Raw genomic sequence first — 22,914 nt, 5'->3', positions numbered from 1 at the left:
CAAGCATAGCAGATCAAGTGATAGTCACGAGAATAACTCATATAATGGTGTGTATTGGTACCATTAGTTAATTGTACATGTAAATAAACCAGTACAATGCCTGCCTGTCCAAACCAACATGACATATTATTTGTGGGTCAAAGATTAGCAATAGAAAATCTCGAGGCAACCCCATATATGTAATTTACTCATATTCTGCAGAGTCATGAAAACTATTACTTGAATCAAATTGCCACACTGGAATCCTCTCGTGTGAGGTATACACAACAGCAATGTCTCTTTAAATAACATTAGATTAAATAAAATGGGAGCCCAGTTCAGCAAAATGTCTCATCTAGTTTATCGAATTGGTCTCGACTGTCATGCCTTTGTATTCTAAGGGTGCATAACGAATTTGAAAATGTAGATTTTTATACTGATGTCTGACATGGGGCCACTGCACTTACTGTTTGCTATGCATTTTCAGATATAGAAGCATTCACCATTAGAGCTTATAGAAAAGATAAGCTGTAAAATAACATTTTACGGCACCATTTTGTGCCTATATAAATACCTCAATATTACCCCTAGTTCCATGCTGTTGCTTGTTCATACCTGAATAACCATAAATCTTTAGTATTCATATAAAATAATTGTAAAACATGTGAATGTTAAGTAACACCGGATATGCAGAACTAGAAAATAAAAACAAGAATACATTTTTGGAGTTACTTGATTCATTTCGATTTACCCATTCAGATTCGTATTCTTAAAGAAGGAAGTGATTTATTTGACCCTTTTTAATGTTAGCACTTAGGCTATGGAGGTTCTGGATGTGTGGTGTAGACTATCGGAGGGGTGCAGGTATTGTGAGATTATTTTTTCTTTTGGCTTTTTAGAAGTTATTAAAATGTGCAAGTGGTATAGTGATTTCTTCTGTATGGTCATCATCTTGGGATAAGCCTCTGGATAGCTAAATTTGACAGTTGTTGTTGCAGCTCATTAGCTTCACTGAAGGTATGATAAGGTCAGGCAGGTGGCGACCTAACGTGATCTTCAGGAGCGAGTTTTACTCCCTTGCAACCTCATTACGAGTGCCCTGGTAATTCTGATGGGTTCAGTAGCAGGAAGAACCAGCACCTAGGACATACAAGTCCAGTGGGAACACTTCAGGACTGGTGCATTTTACCTGGAGACTCCGCCTGTAAAAGGCAGATGAGCATCTGGCCATAATATTGCAGGAAATAAGCACTAACCATTGGACTCTGAACTGGTAATTCTTCAGTTTTCATTGAACTGCCAGGGTTTCACTTGTAATCTTATGGTACTTCCCCCCACCGGTATTACCAGTATCTCTAGGACTGGTAACTTGTGGAATGGGAATTATCAGTGGTAGTATCAGGGCCCTCAGAAGGAGGCTCTTGGCAGCTTATATTTTGCCCTGTTTGCTCTGTTTGAATAGCAGCGTCGGTTCTCCTTCAGGTGTCACATTTTATTAGTTTTAGACCAGTCTTGGGCCCCGAGCCGTATCAAAACATTACACCTTGTAATTAAAATTCAACTTGTCAACAGTGTTTCTCCTATATTGAAGGGATAATTACGTTTTTTGACTACTTTTCTCCTTTGCTCTTGGCTATCTGTTCTGGAATGGCTTCCTATCTTCGATCAATATGCCTTCTTTCACTCACTAACAGTTCTAGGTGCTCTTGGTGTTACTCCATGCTCTTGTGCAATCTGCTAATGGACTACCAGCCTGTTCTCCAATAGGAGATTATTCTTTCTTATTTTCTTTGTTTCTAAATTGTTTCAAAGATTCTAAAAAGTTAGATGAGTGGTATTGAGATGCCAAGAATTTGATAAAATTGGATTTGACGGATTTCCCACGATTCCCTGCTCATTTTACTCTGAAATAGCTTTTGAGAACCCCTCATACTATCAGAAAGGACATTTTATGCATGGACTATAGCAGTCATAACAATGGAAATGACAGTAATTTAAGATTCCTACCTAAAAGCTATTTGACATGATAGAGGCTTCATGTGCCTTGCCCAGGTTGGCTTCTTTGAAAGGCAATGCTTTGGTGGAGAGATCCCCTTCACTGTATCAGGGAGTATTTGCTGATAACTTCTCCTTGACAAGAGAGCCCATGAATTGTGCTTGTCAGTCAATGTATTTCCTAGTAGTATTTTAACTTCATTTGCTTTCTATTTGGTCTCCAAGGGCATGGTTTGGAGCTGAGTAACATTTCCTCTGCCACTTTTGGTGGAGAAAGGTAGTGCTACCTGTGCGTTCTTCTCTGGATTCTCCAGGAAGGGGACCAATTTACTAATATTTAGCAAATCACTAACCATTAGCATACTAGGCTGTGAATGTACAAAAGTATACCACAATTTATCAGGGCAAAAAAAATAGACTTTGCAAGTTCTGCATTACGACCAAAATAGTAGATTCCTAAAAAAGATGATGTTAGAAATTGGGTCTTTGTTAGGCAGTGGGTTATCCCCTGTCCAAGCAAGGACCCTCCAGGCAAAGGAGAAACACACCTGGTTAACCCCCACTCACCCCCTTGGTAGCTTGGCACGAGCAGGCAGGCCTAACTCACAAGCAATGTGTAAAGTATTTATACCAACACATGCAGTAATACAGTGAAAACACAACAAAATGGACACCAGACCAGTTTAGAAAAATAGGTTATATATATCTAAATTAAACAGAACCAAAACAACAAAAATGCAACATACACAAGTCAAGATATGAATTTTCAAAAGAATAAAAGTCTTACTCCATCAAAACAATGGAAATAATGATTTAGCACAAAGTACTTGGTTTGCGTCAAAAATAAAGCTGCATGGGCGAACGTGCATCGGAAAAGACAGTGATGCGTCAATTCCTTCTTCACAAGGGAGGCCGTGCGTCGTTTCTTCTGCAGTCGGATCGGAGATGCGCTGTTTTTCCTCCCTTGCAAGAGAGCGATGCGCCAATTTCCAGATGTGGTACATTGAATCCGCGCAGAGTCGGGATGACTTTGGCGCCCAGGGACAATGTGTGGAAAATCTGGTCGCACGGTATTAGAAAACCACACTGCGTGGGGTTTGCGTCATTATCAGCAGCCAGAAGCGGGTGTTGTGTGTCATTTCTCCAGCTGCAATGCGTCGATCTCCCAGCTGCAATGCAGGTGGAGCATCGATTTCAACCGCGAAGCCGGCAACGCCTCGTTATCAGCTGCGTTGCAGATGATGCGTCAAAAAGTTCCCTGCACAGGTTTCTTTGCATGGATTTCAGATCTTGTTCTGCCCAAGGGCCCATGGTGCTGGATACAACACCACCTGGCATGGCAGAGTCTCAGCAGAGAGTCCAGGTACTGGCAGAGGACGTCTTCGATGGCCCTGAGACTTCAAAACAGGAGGCACGCTCAGTTCACGCCCTTGGAGATTCTCCTCAAGCAGGAAAGTACAACAAAGTCCAGTCTTTGTCCCCTTTCACACGCAGAAGCAGCAACTGCAGGATAGCCCAACATAGCACTGTCACAGGCAGGGGCAGGACCTTTTCTTAACTCTTCAGCTCTTCTCCTTGGCATAGGTTCCTTTTGAATCCAGAAGTGATCTAATTTTCAGGGGTTTGGGGCCCAATACTTATACCCCTCTTGGCCTTTGAAGTTGCCATACTTCAAGGGGATGTCTCTCTTGTTTTGAAGATCTGCCTTGCCCAGGCCTGGCCTCAAACACACACAAGGGGGTTGGAGACTGCATTGTGAGAGGGCACGGACAGCCCATTCAGGTGTAAGTGACCACTCCTCCCTCCACTCTAGCACAGATGTCCATCAGGATATGCAGGCTATACCTACTCCCAACTCGTTTTGTCTTACTGTCTGGAGGGGATTCACATATAGCCCAACTGTCAAACTGACCCAGACAGGCAATTCACAAACAGACAGTCACAGAATGGTTTAAGCAAGAAAATGCCTACTTTCTGAAAGTGGCATTTTCAAACAAATAATCTAAAAAACAACTTCACTAAAAAATCTATTTTTAAATTGTGAGTTCAGAGACCCCAAACTTCACATTTCTATCTGCCCTCAAAGGGAAACTGGGCTTTAATAATATTTAAAAGTAGCCCCCATGCTAACCTTTGAGAGAGATAGGCCTTGCAACACTGAAAACAGAATGTAGCAGTATTTCACTGTTAGGACATATAAAACACACCAGTATATGTCCCACCTTTAACATACACTGCACCCTTCCCATGGGGCTACCTAGGGCCTACCTTGGGGGTGCCTTACATGTATAAAAAGGGAAGGTTTAAGCCTGGCAAGTGGGTACGCTTGCCAAGTCAAATTGGCAGTTTAAAACTGCACCTAAAGACACTGTAGTGGCAGGTCTGGGCCCTGTTTACAGGACTACTAATGTGGGTGGCATAACCAGTGCTGCAGGCCCACTAGTAGCATTTGATTTACAGGCCCTGGGCACATCTAGTGCACTCTACTATGGGCTTACTAGTAAATCAAATATGCCAATCATTGATAGCCAATTACACATACATTTTACACAGAAGCACCTGCACTTTAGCACTGGTTATCAGTGGTACAGTGCCCAGAGTATCAAAAGCAGCAAAAAGAGAGTCCAGCACACATCAACAACCAGGGAAGCAGAGGCAAAAAGTTAGGGGAGACCATGCCAATGATGGCAAATTTAACAGATGACACACAGGGCCATATGTACAAAATTAAGGAATTGCAATATCCTAATTGCGATGTGGGAAATCACAATTTGTAATGTAAGAAAATTTAAGTTTTCAATAGGAATTCCTAATGGGTCGCAAATTGACCTACCAAATGACAATTGATAAGGTAAATCGCAATTTATGAATCATTTTGAATGAAGCCATCACAAGGATAGTGGCCCACTGGGCCAGCATGTCTGTGATTGCTTTATAATAAAGCAAATATTTTTTTTAATGGAGCCCGTTTTCCTTTAAAGGTAAAAGGGATGCATTTAAAAAGGAAAAAAATAAACGTTTACATGTATTTTTTTAAGAATAGGAGTGGTCTGTGGGACCACTCTCTGCTTTTAAAAATGTTTTTTTTACATTCTCAAAGGGGCCTTGGCAAATGGTTACCAATATCTTTCTGTAGTCGATACAAAATGAATATTTTGCAACCATAATTCAATCACATAAGATTCATACATAGAACTGCAATTTGGTATTGATGCTCTGAACACACCCCTTCCAAATATCAACTCATTAAATCAAATTACAGTTCAGTAACAAGTTACTGAAATGTAAATTGGCATTTGTACACATGAAAAAGCATTTTTATGGAAAAAAACGGCCAGGTCAGGTCGTTTCCAAAAGCAAAACTGTTTTATACTTATGAGCCACAATAACTATCAATTACAGCTATCTAATTGCTAATGTGATGTATGATACATTTGTAATTTAGAACTGTCTGTAATTTGCATTTTTGAGTTTCTACTAAGTGGAAGTAGGCAGGTACCAGGGGCAAACTAAAAAGCGGGGCTACAAAGCAAATTTGCTTTTCTGAAATGTTTTCACTTGAAGTCATGGCAAAGCAAATAAGGATTGTGGATGAACAGAAGAGGAAGAGAAGGAGGCAGAAGAAGTTTTGAGTATAAAGGTCATAATCTTTAATCAAAGAGGACCAGATTATTCATGAATGCATATCATAAATATTGTTTTGGACAGGTGGACTATCAAAAGTTAGTCCTCTCCAATATTTGTGCAGGGCCTATGTTCACTGTGTCTGTTGGCCACATGCATTTACCAGGGAATTGTTGCCTCAGCAGTTGGGGTGTCATAGAGTGCACTATCTACGCTTTCTCTTAAATTCATTGAAGGAATATTAAAGATCAATGCCTACACTATCTTTCCCAGCACAGCTCAGGAACGGATGTTGACCAAAGTAGATCATTAAGCTGTAGCATAATTTCTGCATGTTATTGGTAGTGTAAATGGTAAATGGCCTGATCAGTCCACCATTATGCACTGAACTCTTGTATAGCAACCACAAAAGCTACATCAACAAAACATTTATGCTGCATATAATGTAGAGTGCAGACCCTGCAGCACAACACTCTGCAAGCATATGCCTCGTACATGCTCTAACTCTTTGGTCTCTACAATTATTTAGTGAGGGCAGACTTTGGAGATTCATCATACTAGATAAATTGTGTTTCTAGTGGCAACAGAGCACAACCTCTACTCCACATTGCACTATAAAAAACGTTTTCTAGTTATGTATGTGACAGTGCGCATATTATTTGACTCTGACTCCTTACACCAGGCTGAATGCTGTTGCATCCAGTGAGAGGAGCTATAAGACAGCGCATAAATGTACAGAGCATATTCAGACTTTAATTAGTATATGTAATCTACACCCAAGTGGTGGCTCCTCCACTGTGGTGCAGGAGCTTCGACCCCCCCGCCAGCTGCTGAAGCTGAAAACCTGTCACAATGAAGTTTGATAAACATAGTTTAACTATGTTTATTATCCCTTTGTTGTGACAGGAGCGGGGCCATGGGAGTGACAAGCAGTGAGGGGAGTGCACTGTGCACTCCACTCAGTGCGCATGTATGTTTGGTCGGCCATCTCAGGCCGGACAAACACACATGCGCAGTGTGCTCTCTCCAGCCCGGCACTGTGTTGCCAGACTGGAGAGAGCATCCACAGGCGCTCCCAGCCAATCCTAATGCTGCTCTGTGAAACACCGTGCCCCCTGTAACGCTGGCGAGCCGCGACTGTTACACCCATATCCTGGGACTAAGACAAGATGGGAACCTGATATCACCTCAAAAGCAGAGATCAATGCCACCTGTAAACAATACCTAAAATCTATTTACGCAAACTTGCAACATTTCTGAGGAGAATGTACTTCTTTATCTGGCTGCAATGTGCTTGCAAAAAATGCCATCAGCCCAGAGGATTGAGCTGGACAGCCTACTTATGGCTGAAGAGCTCTGGAAAACCACTAATGACATGGTTAAACAGAAATACCCGGCCACAGGTGGGCTCTCAGCAGATTTATATCAGACCATTTTGGTTACAATGTCTAAGGAGCTTTTCGAGGTCTTTATGGAGGCGAGAAGAAGGGTCTCTTCATTACATCCATGTGGCAAGTGTTAATTTTATTATTTTGCAAGGGCGTGAGAGATCTCACATGCCTGACATCTTACTGTCCATTATCTATACTGAATACAGACATGAAAATCCTTAACAAGGTTCTGGCCAAGGGGCTGTGCAAGTAGTGGGCACTCTGATACATACAAACTAATCTTGTTCTATACCAGGTGTAGTGTGTTGCAAGTTTTATGATAGAAACCTTTTGGTTCCAAACAGACTCCATAGCATTATGATGTAATTGCTAGAATAGAATGTCATGAAAGCTTGGTTTGGAATGTTGGAGTTCACAGGTATTCGCAGAGGAATAATTATGTGTTATTTACTGTGTGTGGTGTAGTCACTGGCAGATCCCCAGCCTGGGGAGACACTACACCGAGTAGGGGCAAGACGCATAACATAAGATGCTTCACTTATGTCTTATCCTCAGCGCAGGGACATCCATTACCATTAGCACTAACTGTGCTAGACACAGAACAGATTTTAATACAGCATCAGGAGAGTACCTATGAGCAGTGATGGAAGGAATGGAGTTTGGGCCAGAATTCTGCACTAGACACACCTTCTGTATAAACGGGCTACAACTAGGGTGAAGACGGGAGGGTGGATATCTGGTGAATGGACTCTACAGAGGAGGGAATGAGGCAAGGATGCCCATTATCTTCAATGCTATTCGTGCTTGCGACAGAACAATTAGCATGCTGCCTTCAAGCAGTTTTGGTGGAGTGGGGAATAAAAGTCAGAGATATACTACATGTAATCTCCTGTTATGCAGACAACATGCTGGTGTATTTACAAAACCTGAGACTTTCAGTCCTTGCTCTCCTCTCTGAACTAACTCAGTTTGGCATGGTGTCCAGCATTAATTTAAGCAAACAGAAGTTGCTGTTAAATTCACTTGAAGGCCCGCTGGTCATTACACCTGAAGCATTGCCTGAGGTAGGCATTAGGTGGTACCCTGACCACTTCTGGTCTTTAGGCATATGGGTCTCAGTGAAGCCTATGGCACAATATGGCTTGAATATGGGACGGGTTCTCACTGGACTTGCAGCCTTGGTCAAATCTTGGAACAAACCATGTCTATCAATTATGGGTAGGATAGCGCTGGCCAAAATGGTGTTTCTTACTCGTTGCTTATACACATTACTGAACACAATGTGCCCCTTACCCACCAGGCTCTTCCGGGAGCTAGATGCATTGCTTACTGCACTAATTTGGGCAGGGAAATGCAGACCTGTTAAGCAGGACATTACGAAGCTTCCTCTGGCGACAGGGGGCTTGTGGCTATCAGACAGAGTATTTATATTACTCAGCAGCACAGTTAAAGCATGTGATTCAATTATTCAACCCACAAGACAATTGGGGAAAGCATCTATTTGCTGGATCTCACACTTCCACTCACTCCCCAAGGCCTTTTTGTTGGGATTGCAGGTGAGACATAAGCTGTCTTACAGTTTGGAACTGTGGTGGCAGTGTGGAAGAGGTTAATTGCAAAAGACCTGAAAAGGACACCCTACATTCCCAGTATCCCATTATGCGTTCTGAAACCCTTTAAAGAGATAAGAGATATGCTGTTAGTCCAGAAATGGAGAGATGAGTGATGAGAAAGGGGTGGTTGATCTACAAAGTAACAAGCAACTTCTCATCTACGATCAGGCTGAAGCTGCTTTCACCTTCAGCCCTGGTCAGTTTCTGCAGCATGCACACATGGCATGCACTTGGGTGAAAACAATTTCACTTCATGCTTGCTTTAAACTTATTCAGTTTCACTTTCTTCTTATAACCTATTTCACCCTGAACAAACTGGCTACAATTTATCCCAGCAGGTCCTCGGCTTGTCCCAGGTTTGACAAGCAGAGGACTGACTTTTTTCACATGTTATGGGGCGGCCCCCTGGGTGGTTCCATTCTGGGAATCAGTGGTGGAATGCTTACAACATATCACTAGCATCCTACTGGTCCACTCAATGACACAATGCTTGATAGATATCTTTCCAATCATGTATTCCTTAAAAATAAGGACACGCATGGCAACTCTTGGTACAGTATTGGTTAAGTGCAGAATAAATATCCATTGAGTATCCTCTAGATCCCCTTCCTTTCCCTCCGAAATGTGGCTTGGAAAAAAGAGCTAGTCATATGGTTGGTGGCATATGAACAACACATGAAGAGTTCAAAGAGGGATAATCATTTGACAGAGGATCTGGTGGAATGGGTAGCAATGCTCACTAAACTGATAGAGCCCCCAAATAGACAACCACCATGAACCATATAGTGGTCATTGATTTTTTTAAAAATTATTTTTATTCAACTCAAGCTCAAGCAACAATGTACATAAATGACAGTGACAGTTCTGTTTAGTGTAGCGGCTATGCTTACATAAATTTCCATTTGCCACGTCTATCCAGACTTTACATCTTTTGGTGCTTTTACGGCCCAAGTACTATTAATTCAATGCATATCTTACATTCTCTGATTTCCTCCTCATCTCCCAGTGAGTACAGATGCTACCATTCAGGCCTCATGTGTTCCCTGGAATTAATCCAGGGTCCCCATATGTTCTCCCATTTATGTGGGCATCCCTGGCTCTGATACATGACTTTCTCAGCTCCCTGGCACAAGCCCAGGTCTGACTCCCATCATTCCACAGTTGTAGGACATGGTGACCACATAGTCTTGCAATGTTTCGCTTGGCCACCCCAAATGCTAGCATTGCCCATATCCTACCATATCTTGGCATCGGCTCATTCTCTGTTATATGCAAAAGAATCCACTTTTCGGATAGATGGTGCGGGCGTCCTGTGGTCTGCTTGATTAGTGCTGTGACCTCTGACCAGTAGGGCTGTGTCACTGGGCAGGCCCAAAGGATGTGGTACCTATTTGCTCACAAGCCCTGAGGCATGTAGGTGTGTCTACTTTATGGATTTTATGAAGAAGGGTTCTAGAGCAGTATGCCTTATGTAGGAGCTTTAAATGTATCAGCCTAAATCTGACTTGGATTGCAATTTCCCTTGGGCTCTGCAATGCCTCCTGCCAATCCTCCTTTGTTAAGTATTCTAGGTGTCTGGTCCATGCTTCTCTGAGGGGTCCCAATGTGCCTGGGGCTTTGTTTAGGAGTTTTCTCTATATAAAGTAGATGTTTTTTCTGGTAAATGTTCTGTGAGGAGTCTGTCCTCTAGTGGAGTGGTGGATGTAAATTGTTCCTCCCTCCCTGATGTGGCACCGCAGAGCATGTCCCAACTGTAGATATTTATAACGTTCCGTATGTCTCATACCATATTCTACCTTGAGGGTTTCAAAGGAGATGTAAGCGTGATCTCTCCAGACGTCTCCCAATCGTTCAATGCCCTGTAATTCCCACTTCGTGAAACCCTTCAATTTACCCTCTTCTCATAGAAAGCACTATCCCACAGGGGAGTTTGTTCTGTTAGTATGCCTCATGAGTTTAGGGCTCTGGTGGCTTCCCTCCAGACCCTCACCACTGTCCTTGTGTGCATTGCAACTGTCCTCTCTGTGTTATGCCTATGCAGCACTGTTAAGTAATCTCTCCTTCCCATTTGTGACCTGTCTATTCGATAAGCTGGTTTATTGCTGTGGGCAAACACCCATTCATTTATTACCGCCAGTTGTGAGGCCCAGTAGTATTTAGATATATCCGGGAGTACAATCCCCTCTTCAAATACTCCCCGTTGTAGCTTACAAATTGCAATGCGTGGTACCCCACCATCCCATAGGAGAAGCCTCAGTGATTGATCTATTTGCCAAAATATGGATTTTGTAAGGTGTATTTTGGAAGACGTACAGTAGGCGGGGGAGGGACATCATTTTAAACAGGGCCGCTTTGCCCATGAGTGATAATGGTAAAGATCTCCAGTGTGAGACATCAGTTTTAAGCCGCTCTATTTGTGGGATGCGATTAATGTCTAAAAATGTTTAGGAGTCCCTTGTAATATGTATCCCTAAGTATTTGAAGCTATCCTGTGCCATTTGTATCTCATTGTGCCACGGAAATCTCAGTGGGATCTCCGTCAACGGGAAGAGCACTGATTTGGACCAATTTATACGGAAGCCGGAATAGTCACAAAATGTTTGGAAAATGTGCAAGACTCTGTCAATGGAGCAGGAAGGCCGCGTGAGGTACAATAATATGTCGTCGGCATAAAGAGAGACACACTCCTCCCAGTCACCACACCCCAGTATTCGCACATAGCAGGGGGTCTTGGCGCACCCAGGCAGCCAAGGGTTCTATAGCCAGGGCGAATATCATGGGGGGAGGGGGAACCCCTGTCTCCTTCCCCTGCATAAGGTGACCACCTGGTAAATCACTTGGACATGTGCCGTAAGTGAACTGTAGAGAAGGTGCACCCAGCTGCTAAGTTTTGGTCCAAAACCTATTTTATGGAGCGTAGCGAACAGATATGGCCATTCAATGCTATCAAATTCCATTGTTGTGTCAAGTGCCAGGAGGACTGCCTCCTCAGAGTTAGGACTACTTGTCATGTGGAGTGCTCTGTAGAGCCCCTAAAGGTTGAGTCCCCTTCGAGACATAAAGCCAGATTGGTCAGGGTGGATCAGTGATGATATTATTAAATAAAAATCCAAGGCACTACGTGCAAATAAAGAGAATAATATTGTCCATATCTCATGTAATCAAATATCTTCTTCTTGTTGCAAAAACCAAACAATCAATAAACAGTAGCTTGAGTCCAGTTTCTTATTTATTTTCTCTGAAATATTCCCCTTGACCATATTCCAAAGCACCAGCCTCCAAAACAACAGCCAACACGTGTTTTGTCAAGCGAAGGATATTCGCATCGACTTCTTCAGGGCTATGGAAAGTACAATTGCCCATTTTACAAATATAGAACTGAAAACAGTAAGTAACAAACACATTAAATGATCTTACTTATACTACCACCCAAAGTACTGTAGGTGAGCTCCAAATCAAGTTAAGTGCCATCTTCATACATAAAATTAAAATTAAAAATAGACCAAGAGACCCTACATTTGTGTGTGAAAAAGGCTACAGGATTATGTAGTCTCTGAGGTGGAGACTATATCTTCCCCCCACCCCCTCTTTTTGGAATCACAGTGATGATATTATTGCCTAGAGCCAATTCGCCAAGACTTTTGCTAAGATTTTAGATTCCGCATTTAATAGGGAGATTGGCCAATAAGGCTTGGTTTGTGTATTACAACTATGGTGGTCATGCATTGGTCCTCTGGGAGGATGCTGTCCTGTAGTGCAGCCTGCAACATGGCCCACGGGTATGATGCTACTTTGGTGGCCATGGCTTTGTACATCCCTGTCGGTAGCCCATTCGGGCCCATGGCGTTCCCCGACTGAAGCCCCTGCATAGCTTGTGTTATCTCCTCTTTGTCTTCTATCTCTGGCTCCCAGGACCTCTCCCGGTCTCTCCTGTCCAGCTACGCCAGAAGATTGTTGGTCTTATCACTGACATCATAGAGGTGTTGTTGCATGGCTATTGCATAACTGCAGGCAGTTCCCTCAACCATGTCTCTTAGGTCCCTCTGCTTAAGGCGCAGCTGAGGTCCAGGATCATTGTTTTGATCTGTCTGTACCCTCGAATCCAGCCTTTCAATGTCTCGGTCCAGTGCCTTGCACTGTAGGAGCATTTCTTTTCTTTTCCACCCAATATGGTCCTGTGCCTGGCCCCGTATTACCGCTTTAAATGCCTCCTATAAAGTACTTGCAGATGTCCCTGAGACCATATTTTCCTAGAAATATGTCTCTGCCCCGGTCCTTAGTGCCTTCCTGATATTCGGGTTTTTAAGATGCCAAGCGCTTATTCAGGGGGGTAGGGATGTGGTCCGAACTGCACTTAGTAGTGTAACATTGATCGGAGAGTGGTTTGAGACACCCCGGGGTCTTATACTAGCATCTTGGAATTTATGTATGTCCCCATGTTGCATGAGCAGATAGACTATATGAGAGTAGCTATTATTGGGGGTGAGAAGTAAGTGTACCCTCGACAGTGTGGGTTGCGAGTCCACCAAATGTTTACCAGTCCCAAATTGTCTACAAAGGAACTCAGTGCCTTAGTGTCACCCCGTGGGTTCATGATGGTGCTCAGGGTCCTATGCGGGAGACCTAGTAGGGTCATGTTTAGTTCAGGAAATGTCAGCGAGTGTAGACATGGAGGAACATACACAGACCCCACATTCATGACTTTCCCCCCATATGCCGGATATCACTACATACCTCCCCAAAGTGTCACACGAACTGTGCTGTGGTATAAAGGGGGTTGATTTCTTGATCAGTATCCCCACTCCTCTAGAGTCGCTTGTGTAGCCTGTGTGGGCGAGTAGTTTATAACCAGATCTGTCTAGAGCTTTACATGTAGTGTCTCGGAGATGCGTCTCCTGGAGTAGCACAAAGTCTGGGGAATGTTTCCTGAGATATTGGAGAATTAATGTGCGCTTTATCTTGTTGCCCAGAGCATTTACATTCCAGGACCATATCAGTAAGCGACATAGCATTGACATAATGTGAGCTGTGGGGTTTCTCGGGGTGAGAATTTGTAGTGCTTCTGTTCCAAAAGAGTGGGTCTTGGCTCTGGCAGACCGCCATACCTTGCTTCACCGTCTCCACAGACATATTATCTGAGCAATGAACTACACAGCTCCACATACTGTGAAACGTAATTGTAAACAGTTCTAATTTCCTGCAACCTACCCCCTCACTACATTATGAGTTATCAACCACCCACCTCCCCAATTTGCAGAGAGCCTGTCGTCCTAACAACATAAACAAGTGTGGGCATGACATTACAACCATGCCATACATTACAGATTTCTGGATTTGTCTTAATTCAATCTCCCCAACCTTCACTTTGAGCAGGAGTTCTCAACCACTTATGGGGTGAGGCTTGGACCTCCACCTATCCCCTCCGATTGTCATACACTGGATATTAAAAAGTAACATGTCTCTGATGAGGTTTGTGCATTCCTTAATGGACTGCTCTCTAGGATCTAGCGATGGTCTGTGGGTCCTTTGTTTCTTCTTTTGCACCCTCCAACCCTCAAGCCAGTCCCACGCTTCTTCCAGTGTGGTGAACAACCATGTCTTTCCCTCCACAATGACCTTCAATTTTGCCGGGAATAACATCATGTACTTAAGCTCTCATTCTCGTAGAGCTCATTTTATTTCATTGAAGCACTTCCGTTGTCTCTGAACTTGCAGGGTAAAGTCAGGAAAAATGCGCATGTAGCGTTTTGAATTCTGAAACCTTCATGTGTGCGTGCCGCATATAGGATAGCATCTCAATATCTATAGTTGAATATACGGGCTATGATTGTTCTTGGGGGGCTCCCAGAGGCGGCTGGGGACGCGGAGGTCCATGTGCCCTCTCAACTGATTTTTTTTTTTAAGTCTCTTCGGCTGTAGCAGGTTCAGGACCAGGTCTTCCACAAATAGATCAATACAATGGCCCTCTGCCCCTTCAGGCACCCCCACTATTTGAATATTGTTCCATCTTGCCCTGCCCTCTTGATCCTCGAGGCAGGCGGTGATAGCTATAGTTTGTGTCGCGAGGCCCTGCACTTGTTCCTCCAATCTTTTAGTGACAGACTGCAGGCCTGAGATGTGAGTTTCAGCCACTATTAATTTCTCTGTGACTTTGCGGAGGTCTGTCCTGATGAGGTTCACTTCAAGTGTTACTGTGTCAGTCTTTGGCTCCAAAGTGTCTTTGACACTTTGAATGGCAGTCATAATGTCTTGCAGTGTGGGCTCTGTTTGTTGCGGAGGGTCTGATTGAGCAGGTCCCAGCTCAGGTGGGTCTGATGCTTCTTTAGTTGCCATTCGTGAAACTGCGTACTTGGTGATGCTATTCGTCTGTGTGGGGCGGGTCCTCGATTTCTAACCATAGCCTTTTAACAGGATATTGAATTTTGCGGGCCATTTCAGCTTTTCCCTAGTAATAGGCTTTGGGATCTCTTTCAGATGCTTTTACTCAGCCTTAAACATCCATTTGCATCAATAATATCTATCTGCAGTGGTTGCACGGGTGGGGTGGCTTAGGTTCCCACGTGCCCACAGGGGCGCCTCCCATCGGCTCTCCTGGAGGTTCACTTACCAGCCTGCTCCATCTCTCACCTGCCCCCCTCCTTGTTGTTTGTGTTTCCAACTGCTCTTGAGCAGCCCTTTAGTCCCGGGCTCTCCCGGCTGATGGATCTCACTCTTGGATGGTGAGGAAGGGGCCAGAGGGTCATCTCCACGCAGCGAGGCCTGCGTTTCCTCTGGGGCCGCCCTCTCTTCGCAGGGGCAGCTGGCACTTCTACAGCCTCGCGCGGTTTCTTGCACTTCGGTCGCTTCTACTGCCCGCCGCCCCCCCGGCCACCACGGTTGATCACCTACGACACCTCTTCATTTCATTTGGCTGCTGGGCCGCAGCTCATATTTTGGGGGCTTCTGCCCAGGAGCATCCACCAGACACCGGCAACCATCTCTGTTGTCCTGGGGTCTCTTGTTAAAAGGATTGTGTGCTGTGGTGAGGGGGGGTGCGGGAGGCCTTGTCCATGTGGCGGGGCCTGCACTTCCCCTGGGCCCCACTTCCTCCACTCTTCGCTCAGGCCTCGGGCTCTACCACAGTCACACGCATCTCTGCGCCACCAGGCTTCTGCTGCTGCCCGTCTGCCTTCAGTTCACTGCAGCTGACCTCTGCGCTGCAAACCCTCACCTCGCTCAGCCTCCAGGCCTCAACTCAGGTACTGCAGGCTTCTAGGCCGGGGAGCTTCCCCCATGTCTCCGCCTTCAGCCATGGTGCTACGGTCGGCCTCACCTCTCAAGCACCATCGGCCTCGCTGTTGATCCGTGGGTCCGTCCAGCATGCTGATGTCAGTTTTTCACTCCTGCATTACAGGATTGACGGTGGATATCTGGGGATTTTAGTTTGGCAACGGCCAGAGAGTCGCTAGTGTGCAGCCATCTTCGGCGCTGGCTACCCACACCCCCCTCCCCCCCCTTAGTGTGCAGTGATGATATTGTTATTACACTCTGATGTAATTTAACACACTATGGGAGCTGGGGGAATCAATCAATCAATCAGGGATTTGTAAAGCACACTACTCACTTGTGGGGGTCTCAAGGTGCTGAGGAGGGGCAGGGGGAAAAGGCATGGGGGAGGTGCTGCTACTGCTCGAACAGCCAGGTCTTGAGAAGTTTCCTGAAGGTAAGGAGGTCTTTGGTCTGGTGCATGTGGGTGGGAAGAGTGTTCCACGTTTTGGCGGCGAGGTGCGAGACTGATCTACTGCTGGTTGTAGTTCTGTGGACACGTTGGACGGTTGCGAGGGAGAGGTCGGAGGAGCGGAGATGCCGGGTCAGGGTGTAGAAGGAGAGTCATCTGTTGAGGTATTGTGGTCCAGTGTTGTGCAGTGCTTTGTGAGCGTGGGTGAGGGGTTTGAAGGTGATTCTCTTGTTGACTGGGAGCCAGTGCAGGTTTTTGTGGTGGACTGTGATGTGGCAGTGGCAGGGGATGTCCATGATGAGGCGTGCAGAGGTGTTCTGGATGCATTGCAGCCTCTTCTGGAGTTTGGCTGTAATTCCTGCAAAGAGGGCATTGCCGTAGTCAAGCTTGCTGCTTACGAGGCCTTGGGTAACTGTTCTTCTGGTTTCGGTAGGAATCCATTTGTAGATCTTTCGGAGCATGCGGAGGGTGTTGAAGCAGGAGGAGGAGATGGCGTTGACTTGGTGGGTCATGGATAGTGAGGGGTCCAAGATGAATCCTAAGTTCCGTGCGTAGTTGGTGGGAGCGGTTCCGAGAGTGGCAGACAACCAGGAGTCGTCACATATGGATGGGGTGGAGCCGAAGATGAGGACTTCCGTCTTGTCGGAATGGACAAACTGCGAAAAATATCAGCCATGCTATGGTGTCACCATTAAGGAGTGGTGGGTTGAATGGTTTGGGATTTAATGCAACTACAGACACATGTAACCTTTTCGTGATATGCTTTCAACTGTATTTTCTTTTTGTTTTCTTTTTTTTAGGTGGATTGAATTCCCAATAAAATGTACTAAAAAAAGAGCAAATGCAAGTGTCTTATTAACAGTGATGGAAATTACAGTGTGCCCCTTAAACATTACGCAAAATCATCACCTTTTGCCAGTGCTTAATAAAAATCCCACCAAAAGGACTTCCACTTGTTCGAGATGACGAGCTCTTAGAAGATGAAGACCCCCCTTCTAGCTTCCTATACTTGATATCCAAAGGTTAGTTAAAAGAAGAGCAAGTATGCAGACAAAATATCCATTAAGGTAAGAACATGCATTTATTTAAATAAAATAACTGATGCATGAAGGTGTGTAACTGGTGTAACAAACAATCTTTCCATTCACGGAAACAAAATTGAAATAGGAAAATATATATATAGGAAGTTGGCTCTGTATATACTATTTCAAAGTAATAAATAGTGTGCACAGAGCCCCTAAATACTGAATTTAGGAGTGTTTAGGTCTGGGAGGGCAGTAGCTAATGGCTACTGTCCTTGAGGGTGGCTACACCCTCTTTGTGCCTCCTCCCTGTGGGGGGGGGGGGCACATCCCTAATCCTATTGGGGGAATCCTCCAAACTCAAGATGGAGGATTTCTCAAGCCAGGGGTCACCTCAGCTCAGGACACCTTAGGGGCTGTCCTGACTGGTGGGTGACTCCTCCTTGTTTTTCTCATTATCTCCTCCAGCCTTGCCACCAAAAATGGGGGCAGTGGCCGGAGGGGCAGGCATCTCTACTAGCTGGGATCCCCTGGGGCACTGTTACAAAGGGGGTGAGCCTTTGAGGCTCACCGCCAGGTGTTACAGTTCCTGCAGGGGGAGGTGAGAAGCACCTCCACCCAGTACAGGCTTTGTTCCTGGCCACAGAGTGACAAAGGCACTCTCCCCATGTGGCCAGCAACATGTCTGGAGTGTTGCAGGCTGGCAGGAACTGGTCAGCCTACACTAGAAGTCGGGTATGTATTCAGGGGGCATCTCTAAGATGCCTTCTGGGGATATTTTACAATAAATTGCACACTGGCATCAGTGCGCATTTATTGTGCTGAGAAGTTTGATACCAAACTTCCCAGTTTTCAGTGTAGCCATTATGGAACTGTGGAGTTTGTGTTTGACAAACTCCCAGACCATATACTCTTATGGCTACCCTGCACTTACAACGTCTGAGGTTTTGCTTAGACACTGTAGGGGCATAGTGCTCATGCACATGTGCCTTCACCTTTGGTATAGTCCACCCTGCCTTAGGGCTGTAAGGCCTGCTAGAGGGGTGACTTACTTATGCCACAGGCAGTGTGAGGTTGGCATGGCACTCTGAGGGGACAGTGTACATGTGCTGAGTGAGGGGTCCCTAGGGTGGCATAAGACATGCGGCAGCCCTTAGAGACATTCCCTGGCATCAGGGCCCTTGGTACCAGGGGTACAAGTTACAAGGGACTTACCTGAGTGCCAGGGTTGTGCCAGTTGTGGAGACAAAGGTACAGTTTAGGGAAAGAACACTGGTGCTGGGGCCTGGTTAGCAGGGCCCCAGCACACTTTCAAATCATAACTTAGCATCAGCAAAGAGGCAAAATGTTAGGGGGTAACCATGCCAAGGAGGCATGTCCTTACAATATACTTTTATATAGCACAAACGTGGCCCAACAGGCATCAGGACATGCGCACCAAATTACATTACACAAGGTCAGTTTTATTTACGTATTTTTGAGGCACTGCTAGATTAAGTGATTTGCCCCCCAGAATCATAGGAAATTGAGCCAGTGCCAGGACTTGAACCTCCTTACTAATTTCTAACAACGGCAGCTCTGGCTGCTAGACCACATCTCCTGGTAGTACAGACATTGCCCATATTACTATGACAGAATAATTTTAGAAAATGTAGTAATCAAGTGTTTGTTTTCAATGCTTCTCTTCCTCTACGTGGTGTGGGCCTATCAGTGGAGGGTCCTGCCCTGCAGTCTCAACGGTGCTATGTCAGCTTCTTAAGCTATATACTAAAGATATGTCTGCCACAACCTTCTACTATGGTAAGATACTTCTTCACTTGCAAGTTAAAAATGTATTCCACAGTGCCTCTTAAGTCTGCAATGTTTCAAGGGCTGTAGTGATTTGCATCAAGTCATTTGTATCATTGTAATTAATCCATAATGTGCTTGTGTGACTGCTCATGAAGGTTCCCTCGTATGTCTGGGGATCTGCTCTCTAGTGTGTGTATTACACCACTCCTTTATATGTTCATGCCCCTTTGCCTGCCTGAACAATAAGTGGCAGATTAAGTGGCAGATTTATCATTATTTTGCACCACCCTTGCACTACACAAGGTGACATAGAGTGATGAAAACCTTGAATAAGATTCACTAAGCCACTCAAGGCCACCCTGCATGGACCTGTATGGCTTGGTAAATTTGGTGTAATGAAAGGCAGATTTCACTCTATGGTGGAGGCTTTACATGGGTGGAGCGTGGGTGCTCCCACACATCCACCCATGCATTCAGATGCATTTCAAGTTTTACAAATAAAGGTAGACCTGTGAATGCATCAGAGTTGTAGACATTCTCGTCTGAGGTGCAACAAGGAGAAATATCTTAATTTCTCCTTGTTTTGTCCTCTTTCTAAGTGTGCTGCATGGTGCAGCACACTTACAAAGAGGAAATTGCCTTTAAGGATTGTTTTTGTGGGGCAGGAAGTTGTCCTTTCCTGCACAAAAACAATCCTGCCTATCAATCATGATGCAAGGATGCCTGCGTTGGCACTAGGGTGCACTGAGTGTACCAGCGCAACGAGAGGACAGGAATGCAATAATATAATTGTACATATGGTGCATGCATTCTTGTCCTCTCCCCTTCATGCAGCACAGCAAGGATAAATATGGGCCCATGTGTCAGCTGTGTTGTTGCACTTTCTGAAACAGCAGAGGATTGTTGCACAATCAATTATTTATTCTGACAGCAAGCATCAACAAAGCCAATACAGCTGGGTTTACCTGTCTCCCAGCCTTTCCTACTAAAGTAAAATAACATGCAAAAGTGCTAATACATAAAAGGATAAAGCCAGGCCTCATGAGCAAATGGCAGGCCTATTGGCTTTGTCAATGCTTGTTTTTCCTTCTGTGGTCAACACAGGAAACATAAAGACCAATCATGTAGCACCCTTGATAACCAATGACGGAGGTCTATCGGCTTCTCTGGAACCTGAGAACGATCTCCATATCGCTTAGGGCATCGCTACAAGGAATTCTATATGAACTGACACACTTCAAAAGTTTTTCCTTGTATGCACTTTGATGTTGGACTCCATGTTTTCTTGTTGAGAATAAAAAACAATCTTCCTTGTGCCCAACACACAGGTAAAAAGAGGGAGGACTAGCCTACATCAGGAAACATTCTGTGATCGTAAGGTGTTAGTTTTTTGTAAAGTTTGTGACTTCCAAATGTCTAGTACATGCGCACATACTTCTTCTTCACTGCATTTAAATATGCAATTGAAGGAAAAAACATACTCTCTACATGCAATGTTTCTGATACTGATTTAGCTTTTAACATCACGGATAACCTATGTTCATTTAAATTTACAAGTTCATTATTATTGATTTCGGTGCAACTACTCATTCAAATATTACTAGGTTTGTGCAATATGCCTTGACTTAAATGACCGTGATATTCCCTTTTCAACCTAACTTTCCTAACTCATATTTTATGAAATTTTAGACTGTCACTTAAATTTAAGGTGACTTCTCTTCAATATGCCCACAAATGTCCCGGAAAAATACCAGGGACTAATCAAGGAGTCTCATTAGGAGACAGGTGGAGGTGTATCCTTGGAAGAGACCCTGTCTGCCTGATCACAAGTCGCTGAGTTCTCCCAGGATTACTGGGATAGGTTACACCATGCTTGATTTTACCAGGTACCTTTCCATCTGCTAAAACCATTTCTGGTTGCTGGGCAGGGGTTTCAGGCACAGCCTAGAACCCTCACCGGAACACTGCAACACCATTATGGAGCATACTCTCCTTAACCACTAAGGAACCCTGCCCTTGCCACTGACAACTTTCCACACCCTGCTGAAGTCTTGCAGTGCCTCTTTTTCCTATTTGCAATCCAGCTCACAGCAGGTGGTAAATGAAAGCAGAAAAGGCCCTTTTATTGGTCATAGAATAAGGATTTCCATGTTTCCGTGGATCCCTCATACTGTGCCCCTTTTTTAGTCCGAGCTCTGTTGTCTACAACCTGTGATGTCAGGTGTTTTAAGGGTCATATCCACTGGAGTTAGTAATTTCAGTCATGTTATCACCCTTTCCAAACTGCAGGACTCTTGTAATGAAGCCCTATGGAACAAAAGTCCTTCTGTAGCATCCTGAATGGAACTTGGCACATGGTGGCCCTGATGTGCCTGAATAGTTTTTCCTGATCAGAAAGTTTGATTGCCTTTGTTAATTAGAGCAGTACCCAGACCTTGTGCAGCCACATGATACATCAGGCTTAGGCCCTCATTACAACATTGGCGGTAAAAGCCGCTTACCGCCATGCAGAAGACCGCCAACACACCGCCGCGGCCGCGGAATTCCGCCACAGCTATTATGACCCACATCTCGGAATCCGACAAAATTCAGACACCCACACAAGTCCGCCACACCAAAGGTCAGTGTTACACTGGCGAAAACAAAACCTCCACCGTCACACCAACAGAAATACGCCCACAATATCACGACCCACGAATCCACACGGCGGTCTTTCAACCACGGTATTCCATTGGCGGTACACACCGCCGCGCTCAAAATACACACACCCATACAAAACACCGCCACATTGGACAATTCCTAATACACACACCGGAGACACATACACACACCACTCCCACACACCCATTACAATATAAAACACACACCCACATCACCCACAAACCCCTACGACCACCATTACAGAGAGGCCAGAGAGAGACACCACCATCCACAAACTAGCATCCACAGGCACTCAACACCATCACCCACACAACTTCCACGCACAAAACACCACACACCACTACATATCACCACACTTATCACCATACACACCACCCCACACATCACCTACACCACCCATGGCACGGCAAAGACACCCCAGGTTCTCGGAGGAGGAACTCAGGGTCATGGTGGAGGAAATTGTCCTGGTAGAGCCACAGCTATTTGGAGCACAGGTGCAGCACACCTCAATTGCAAGGAAGATGGATCTATGGAGAAGAATAGTCGACAGGGTCAACGCAGTGGGGCAACACCCAAGAAGTCGGGACGACATCAGGAAGAGGTGGAACGACCTACGGGGGAAGGTGCGTTCCGTGGTCTCAAGACACCACTTGGCGGTTCAGCGGACTGGCGGCGGACCCCCACCTCCTCCCCCACAACTAACAACAAGGGAGGAGCCGGTCTTGGTGATTCTGCATCCTGAGGGCCTCGCAGGAGTCGGTGAAGGAATGGACTCTGGTCAGTCAAACCTTAACAAATATATCCCCCACCCTTCCTGCATGCCATCACAAACTCCTACCCGTACCCTCACCCTCAGCACTCCACCAACTCACATATACCCCACTATCACAAACCACCCATCTTAACACCAAGCCCTGCATGCAACCCCAACGCATGGACACCCATCACAAAAGCATGCCCACTACACATACCCATACAACCCCCTAAACTATCATCACACAAGTCCCCACTTAGGAATGCAAGCACTGGGGTACACCGGTCACCCACCCATTGCCCACCATGACACACACAGATGCAATAATTAAACTTTTACAGCCCTGCAGGACCACTACCCAACGTCA

At 45.2% G+C, this 22,914-nt stretch overlaps 1 protein-coding gene across 6 annotated transcripts in view; it reads right to left on the bottom strand.

The window, feature by feature from the left end:
- Nucleotides 1-22,914, bottom strand: part of JAKMIP3 (Janus kinase and microtubule interacting protein 3) — a 698,412-nt gene that overhangs the window by 281,301 nt on the left and 394,197 nt on the right. The window lies entirely within an intron of this gene.

The sequence above is a fragment of the Pleurodeles waltl genome, chromosome 6 (genome assembly GCF_031143425.1).
Source record: "Pleurodeles waltl isolate 20211129_DDA chromosome 6, aPleWal1.hap1.20221129, whole genome shotgun sequence".
NCBI lineage: Eukaryota > Metazoa > Chordata > Amphibia > Caudata > Salamandridae > Pleurodeles > Pleurodeles waltl.
Note: the sequence above shows the minus strand (reverse complement) of the source record. Positions and strands in the feature narration are given on the sequence as shown.